The sequence below is a fragment of the Zeugodacus cucurbitae genome, chromosome 4, assembly GCF_028554725.1.
Source record: "Zeugodacus cucurbitae isolate PBARC_wt_2022May chromosome 4, idZeuCucr1.2, whole genome shotgun sequence".
Taxonomy (NCBI): Eukaryota; Metazoa; Arthropoda; class Insecta; order Diptera; family Tephritidae; genus Zeugodacus; species Zeugodacus cucurbitae.
In genome coordinates this window covers 61,658,727-61,667,133 of record NC_071669.1, presented here as the reverse complement: position 1 = coordinate 61,667,133, position 8,407 = coordinate 61,658,727, and positions in this window count along the sequence as shown.

The following is an 8,407-nucleotide window of genomic DNA, read 5'->3' as shown; positions in this document are numbered from 1 at the left end:
ACTCGCAAACATAAATATACATATCTATGCGTGAAAAGCAAATGACGTGCCCGACCGCAGTACAGATCAACAGGTTATTTGTTGCTGGCCACTCACAACACAAAAGCCGCATCGCTTATTGCCACAAAGCAAATGAAATTAAATAAAAATTGAAAAACAAAACAAAATTTAGACAAACAGATGTGCCAACAACAATAACAACAACAACATACCAAAGTTATGAGTAAGTGTCTACATACTAGTTATTTAAAGGCAACGCGTCGACGCGCATGCGTAATGCGGCCCATCAACGTTTCAAAGCTCACTGGTAGACCGTGCATCTGCCGCACAGCTGTGTGTGGGAACATTTTCCTTTCATTGCGTGTCTTGCTTTTCAAAAGCTAACTGCTATTCACTGGCATCTCTAGTTGCCTCTGTCCTCTGTCGTCTTTCACACTTTTCAACAGTTCATCATTCGGTTAATTTACACACTTCTTCATTCACGTTAAGCCGCAGCGCGTTTCTTCTCCTAGAAGAAGAATAGTCAATTGGCATTGTTTGAGGTGATGTGCTTTGTTGTTCGCACCAGACTCCCTCATTAGGTTTTCTAGGTTATATGATGGATGTGTGTATGTATGCGCATTGGTTTGAAAGTGTGTTATTAATCAAATGTGGTTTTATCCCACGATCTAAATTTCATAGTAAACGAATTAGCGCGTACAATATATGTATATATAGGGTCCGATAAACTAAAAAAGAAGAATTATAAAGACTCACTTGATATAAGAATTTTCCATGAGGAAAATGAACACACCTAAATTAATATTATAGTTAGAAAAAGGAATTCCACACTCGATTTTTTCACATACAATACTCTAATAATATAGTAATAAGCAGTACCAACTCGAAAGCTTTCAGAGCTGCTTCATCAGCTTACCGCTCATATGACAGTCGAGTATCGCTCAGTATACACCCTTCTCTTTAACCGAAATTTACCTGAATTGATATTGGACCAAAGACTAGGAAACTTCGATGATATTTTCTGCCGCTACAATAGCAATAACATTCAAAAGATGTTCTCTTAAACGGCCACAAATAGTCAAAGAGTAAATGGAACTGAAAGTTTGCCCTAACCCAGACTTTTGGAACACACATATTCACGAAGAAATCCAAAAACTTGCATCCTAAAATATACCATAAGCTTTCCTGCAGACTCATGCCTTACTAAACGATTTTTTTAAAAGGAACGCTACACAAGTAGACCGATAGGGACAGCAAACGATGCAATATTTTTCCCGCTCTTTTGACATTTCTTTCCAGTAAGATTTGCCATCATTGAAAGATATACAAAGAATTATTAAAAATTACTATCGAAATTCGGGGTCAGTGGCCTCAACTTCTACGTCCAATTTATAGTCGTCATAATCGTCTTATCGGATCACTCAATGATAACCGAATATTTTTGTTCTAAATGAGATGACTTCGAGAATAAGTGGTTTCAAAAGTACAGTGCCACAAGCCACACAGAGAATGTCAAAATCGGTTTATTGAAAACCAAGTTCGGTGAACGTGTTATCTAAAGCATTTTGGGTTCAGCGTCTGGACTCCTGCAAGCGTGCCCGTGATGGTAGCGAATGTACTTTCACAGAAATAAGGAACTTCATTGATATCCCAAACCGTTCTTAAAAAAAAAAACTTTTTTAGGGCTCTTATTGAAAAATCCTTTATTATGGATCTAAGTATGCTTGCGGTATTCGCCGTTGCCAATGTTCTGAGGACCATAAATCTTGCGCAAAATTTTCCTCTCGAAAACTTCTAGTGTCGTCTCATCTGATGTTGACATCGTCCAAGCTTCTGCACCATAAAGCAGGACGGGAATGATAAGCGACTTATAGAGCTTGATTTTGGTTCGTCGAGAGAGGACTTTACTGTTCAATTGCCTACTCAGTCCAAAGTAGCACCTGTTGGCAAGAGTTATTCTGCGCTGGATTTCGAGGCTGACATTGCTCGTGTTGTTGATGCTGGTTCCCAGGTATTAGAATATTACCGACCGGAAAACACAGCTTTTAGTCTGTTATTTTCGACTAGTTGGATTCATGGTTCCTACTAGTTACAAATTAGTTACTAATGAACTGATGTTACTACTGGATATATATGTATGTATGTATGTATGTAAAAATTTACGATGTTACGAATTTATGCAAGCATAACAATATTAATTTTTGTATAAATTGCAGAGAAACACATAACAAACTGCATTAAGAGGCTATTAAACTTTTAGAGTGGAAACAAAAGCGAAACAAGGTCAAAGCGCTGCTTGAACATACAGTGCCATTCACTAAAGGGTACAAAAATGCGAACAATTGACCATGCAGCAGAACATCAGAGAACTGACAGAGAATGTCTATAAACATATATGTATGTACATTCATATGCAATGCGCTAAGTATGCATTATATTATATAGCTCTACAAGCTCTACGCTATCGTTCGCATGCGAATTTTGCACTGCTCAACGCTCACTAAATACAAATGATTAGGATCTCGTGATTCATATCTGCCTATTCGTTACTTTACGCTCTTTACGTTAGACAATTGACCGTGGCACAAGTGTGGCGAGGGAATGTATGATACGCTGCCAACTACGCGAAAGTGCCCTTAGTAGATTCTATGTACATACATACATCTCCAAGAGACACCCAGCTCTTATTACAGATATTATGAGAGGCTTATAAAGTGCTAGACAACAGGAGTAATTTTACTATTATTGTACGATTTCAAGCGTCTTTTTCAAAATTTTGTTCGATCTTCTAGTTTCTCTTCTTAGCAACGTTTTTTGAATATAAGAATCGCGAAGAAAATGAATACTTAACCATAGCGACTTAATGATAACTAGGATTACTACCAAGTAGATTTTCCGGGTCTAAAATCATACTGATTAGATTTAACCCATTCGCTGCCATTGTACTCGCTTGGGTACAGGAAAAAATCATGTTTTTTTTTAACCAAGTGAGTACAATGGGTTCGAATAGGTTTTCTGTAACATTTTTTTCTGTACCCAAGCGAGTACAATCGCAGGGAATGGGTTAATGAAATCTTCTATGGATGTCTGTAACAATAATGCCTCAAAAATTCCCATAATCTAAGTTGAAGTTTACTTAAGTAGGATTTTTTATCCAACGATATTTTGGATAAGACTTGATGCACAATATCTATTAACTTCTTGAGCATGAAATTACTTGCCAGTAAACCTTGATTTGATATGATTTTTTGCTGTTATACGAAGTTTCCTCATATTCGGTTAATAGACGACAATTCCATCGAAATGAATTGGGGACTCACATTTTCCACATATTTTACAGTATATACATATGTACATAGCAGCTTGGAATTAAGCTTGTTGCGGATAACAGTCACCAAGTCTCACTTTCACTCACTCTTTCACTATTCCAGTCAGCATTTCAAGTTCATCTGCAGTAATATTAAGACCAGAATCGTCCAGAATAGGCCAACAGGAAGGGTCTAGTGTTCCACCAGGACAACGCCAGACCATACACTTCGTTCATGACTCGTCAGAAGCTACGGGAGCTCGGATGGGAAGTTTTATCGCATCCACCATATAACCCGGACATAGTGAAGCCAAGTGATTACCACCTGTTCCTGTCCATGGCGAACGCCCTTGGTGGTGTAAAGTTGAACGCAAAAGAGTCTTGTGAAAAATGGCTGTGCGACAACGCCAGACCACACAATTCGTTCATGACTCATCAGAAGCTACGGGAGCTCGGATGGGAAGTTTTATCGCATCCACCATATAGCTCGGACATAGTGAAGCCAAGTGATTACCACCTGTTCCTGTCCATGGCGAACGCCCTTGGTGGTGTAAAGTTGAACGCAAAAGAGTCTTGTGAAAAATGGCTGTGCGAGTTCTTTGCAAATAAGGAGAGGAGTTTCTACGAGGGGGTATTATGAAGTTACCGTCTAGATGAAAACAGAACAGAGAAATGTTCCTCAACTTAACCAAAATTAACAATAATAACAAATAATGGGTTTTTTACACTTTGACCTTGACTCATTTTTCGACGAACTTTACATTCAAATATTGTTATTCCAAACCTCTTTGTTGTGTTGAAAGGGTGCTTAAAAAATTAGGAACATTCTTATTGGAAAAATGGCAAAGGGGTCGGACGTACCCGATATTTTTAGAGAGAAAGAGCACAATTTCTTTCTCCTTAAAAATGGGATATTATTTCTTTAAAAGATAAAGCGCAAAACCTTGATATAAATAGTTCAATAACACATAAGAGCAGAAAAAATATTATATAAAAATTAAATATCTGGGAATATAATAAAATAAACCACAAATCGAGAATACAAATAAAACTCAACCGCAAATCAAGCGCTGATATAAATAAATAAAACACTTGTTAAATTGATTAATTTTATTTTAAAATAATAAAGCACAACAATAATAATAATAAGGGGTTTATAATAGCTAAAAGCGCTGACTACTTGTTGGACCGCGACGTCCGACCGCCAATGCGAATGCCAGTGCCATGGCTGCAATCGCAGCAAGCGCACAGTAGCCACAAAACGCTTACGCCCGCATTTGGCGATTTTTTTTACTGAACTCAAAACAACAACAACAAAAAAGTGAATCAAAAACAACAAAATAGCGCCGACCACCGACCAACTGACGGATGGGCAGCGTGACCACATACAAATCATATTTGACTGCACGCAGTTCATCTGCTCAGCTGCAATTTCCGCAGCTGCCCAGCAAAAGCAACAACAACAATGCACACATGTTTAGTGCTTTTTTGCTGGGATTGGATACGCTGCAATCACTCGGTGCTCCAAACTCATGCAATTGTTGCTACTTTTTAATATAAACTCATATGAACTGTTTTATTGCACACACACACACACGCGCGCTTATATATGTAGCTGTGTGTGCTTAAGTTCATGTGCACCGTTGTTTGCATTTATCGTTGTTTGCTTTTTGTTTTTGTTTACTGGCCGTTCCATGGCACTTTTAATGAAAATGAACACGTGCGTCCGGTTTGGGGCAACCAACGGACCCCAAAGAAAGATATGCCTTCGTTTGTCGAAGAAAAGTATAAAAACAAAAAACAACAACAACAACAGCTCTCTTAAACAAATTGTGTAATAGTGTTGATGTAGAAAAGGGCTAGCCATGTTGTGGGATGTAGCGTGCCACATTCATATGTAAACATTTGAGAATACGAAATCTGAACACTCGCTACTTAAACGACTTCCGTCCAATATTCTTATTTACTTATTTAAATATGTACTTGCAATTGCTTTTTAATTTCGAAACAAAAATTGCTTGAAACTATAGTATATATTTGTATTACATTGAAGAGACTACAGTTGAGAAGTTCTTACGAGTACTTTGCTGAGGTTCAAACCGTAGCTTTTGAAGAAAACAATAGTTTCAACAATCTCCTGAAAAAAAATCAAGCACTCATAATCTGTAAAGGAAACCTAGTCTACTAGAACATAGAAAAAATTTGAACCCTTTATTGTAAAAAAAATGAAGAATTAACTTCTCACAAGAAATTATTCTTATAAAATCTTCCAGCCGTTTCTTAGAACATCTTAATAATATACTATCCCATATAACTAACAGAAAATGTCTCCTCAATTAAAATAAAGGTCGAGAGTCGGCTCTCTATTGTCAATGACAAAGGTTCCCGTATATTCATGATATAAAAAAGCTTCACAAAAACCACACTTTTTCCTAAGAGATCTGTGAAAACATTATACTCGTATTTGTAAGACCTGTTTTTACGAAATCGACGGCCGGAGAAAAAAGCTCTCAGAAAGCTTTTAGGAGCCAAAGATATATTTTAGACATCAATATTCTTCCAAATTGCCTCAAGAGTTCTATAAAACTCCATACTGGTTAAAGTGCTCTCACGTTCCTCGAGAGCTTTTGATACTATATTCCTGATATCAAAAATCTTTCGAAAAACCACACTTTTTCCTAAGAGATCTGTGAAAACATTATACTCGTATTTGTTAGACCTGTTTTTACGAAATCGACGGTCGGAGTAAAAAGCTCTCTGAAAGCTTTTAGGGCCCAAAGATATATTTTAGACACCAACACTCTTCCAAATTGCGTCAGGTGCTCTCAAGTTCCTCGAGAGCTTTTGATTCTAATCGTTAGAGCTCCTCAAAATTATGATTTTAGTTATAATACCTGACACAACCATAAACATATTTATTCCAAAACTTTTTGATATTTCATTTGTACAGTACAGTACATTACAGCTTCTAAGCCTGTTAGCCATAAAAAAAATCTACTTACAGAAAATACTTCTATCTCTTAGACGCACGCATTTTAAGACAAATTAGATTCACCACGCATGCGCCACCGCTCTACACTGCATTTCAGTTGCATAGACCTTAATTGCAATCGTGTCTACACTTTGTCTGTGTTCTACGGCGAGTCATAAAATTCTTCAACCATTCACAACTGCGTCGTTGTCTACAACAAACTCGTTGCTGCAGCACCCGTTGATGCAACAACAAAGAATTTCATTCATGCCACATTCAACAGCAAACGCAAGCGAGGGCATTCATTCATTCATGGCTTCAAAGCGAGTATATGTTGTATGCCACGGAGTTCATATATCAACGCCGCATTGTTCGCATGCGCGCATTGCCACACGCTTTAGCTAACTATATTTTGCATGTTTGCAACATTTTACCGCGTTGTCTTGGACTCATTTTCATTTTCAAAATTAAAAGCATTTAAATATTTCCAGTTTTACGATTTATATCCGTTGCATGTGTGGCAAGTTCAGCGAAGCGCGAAAGTAGCAGAAAATGTAGCGCAAAAGCAAGCAACCACCCACCGATCGAGTGGCTGGAATGTTGAGCGCGTGTGCCGCCGGACGCAATGCAAAATCACAACCGAAACGCCGCCAATTTTGCAACGCTCGTTTTTTGCCTTACATCGACTATTGGCCTCCATGCGAGCTCATTGGCAACTAAATTAGCGAAGCGCCCTGGCAGTCACGCAGCTGCGCCGCTTTGGGCTATGGTGGTCACCGGAAAGAAATTTCACGCTTCACACATTTCTATTGTTGTAATTGTTGCTACTGTTGCAGCGCATCATTGTACACTTTATGCTTTGCTCTTTGTTGCAATTTGAACTTTTTACCTTATAAGGGACCCTTATTACATAATTCGATATTCTGATCTCGATAAAAAAAATCTCGTCAAGAAGCAGAAGAACAAAACCATTAATAAATTCATATAGTTGGAATTTCGAAAATATTTTTAATCCATTTTATGACAATATCTCTCATATTAACCGATATATTCGACAAAAAACATCTAGAATAATGACAACTATTATATGTAAACAAATTTCACGTCACGTATTTTCAATTTTTTCTAACAAACCTGAAATCACGTGACCAGGGTTTGTTTACATTTTGGATCGAGGATGACCTTTGACAGGGGTTTGTTTACATGTTTGCCGAGGTCAATGACCTTTGACAGGGGTTTGTTTACATTTTTGCCGAGGTCAATGACCTTTGGGCGGGATTTGTTTACATTTTGGCCGAGGTTATCGAGAGGTAAAGTTTGATTACGTGTTGAGGTTCACGTTAGATATTGTTTGATAATATACATATTTATAATATCATGCGAGGTCAGATTTTTTTTAACATTTTGGAGAATCACGTGAAAGTTGCTTATATTTACGTGAGGTCATTGGTAATTATTTTTCGAAGATTCACGTGAGGTCATTATTTATATGTTAGGGATCTCACGAGGTTAAGTTTTTTAACAATATGGGGACTCACGTGTGGTTTGGTCTGCTTATACGTTGAAGGCCGCGTGAGGTAAGTTTGTTTGAACAATCTAACATTTTGAGGGTTAAGTTAGGTCATTTTTGTATATTAGGTCAGGTCTTTTATGGTGGGGGGGTTCTTCTCATAAGGTTAAGTTTGCTTTAATTTTCGAAGTTAGGTGGGGTTGATATTTTGAAGGGTCATGTGAGGCCGGGCTGTTTTAATTGATAGTGATCTAATGAGGTTAGGTTTGGATGTTTTTTTTTTGTGGTCACGTGGGGGAGGTCACCAGAGATCAAGTTTGTTTACATGTTAAAGCCCACTCGAGGTATGATTTGTTTAAATTTTGAGGGGATGGGATGAGATTCCAGTTAGGTTAAGTGTTTTTATATATTGAGGGTCATGTGAGATCATATGGTTTTTACGTATACGAGGGTTACGTAAAGTAAGGTTTACTTATATTTTGGAGGTTACGAATGTTTTATTTTGGATATAATGTGGTTTGGTGACAACAATGTATGAGAACCACATTATTCGCAATTTTATCTAAGAATGACTTTTTATTTTAGATACAGAAGTTATATAATAGTTTTGCCGACACCT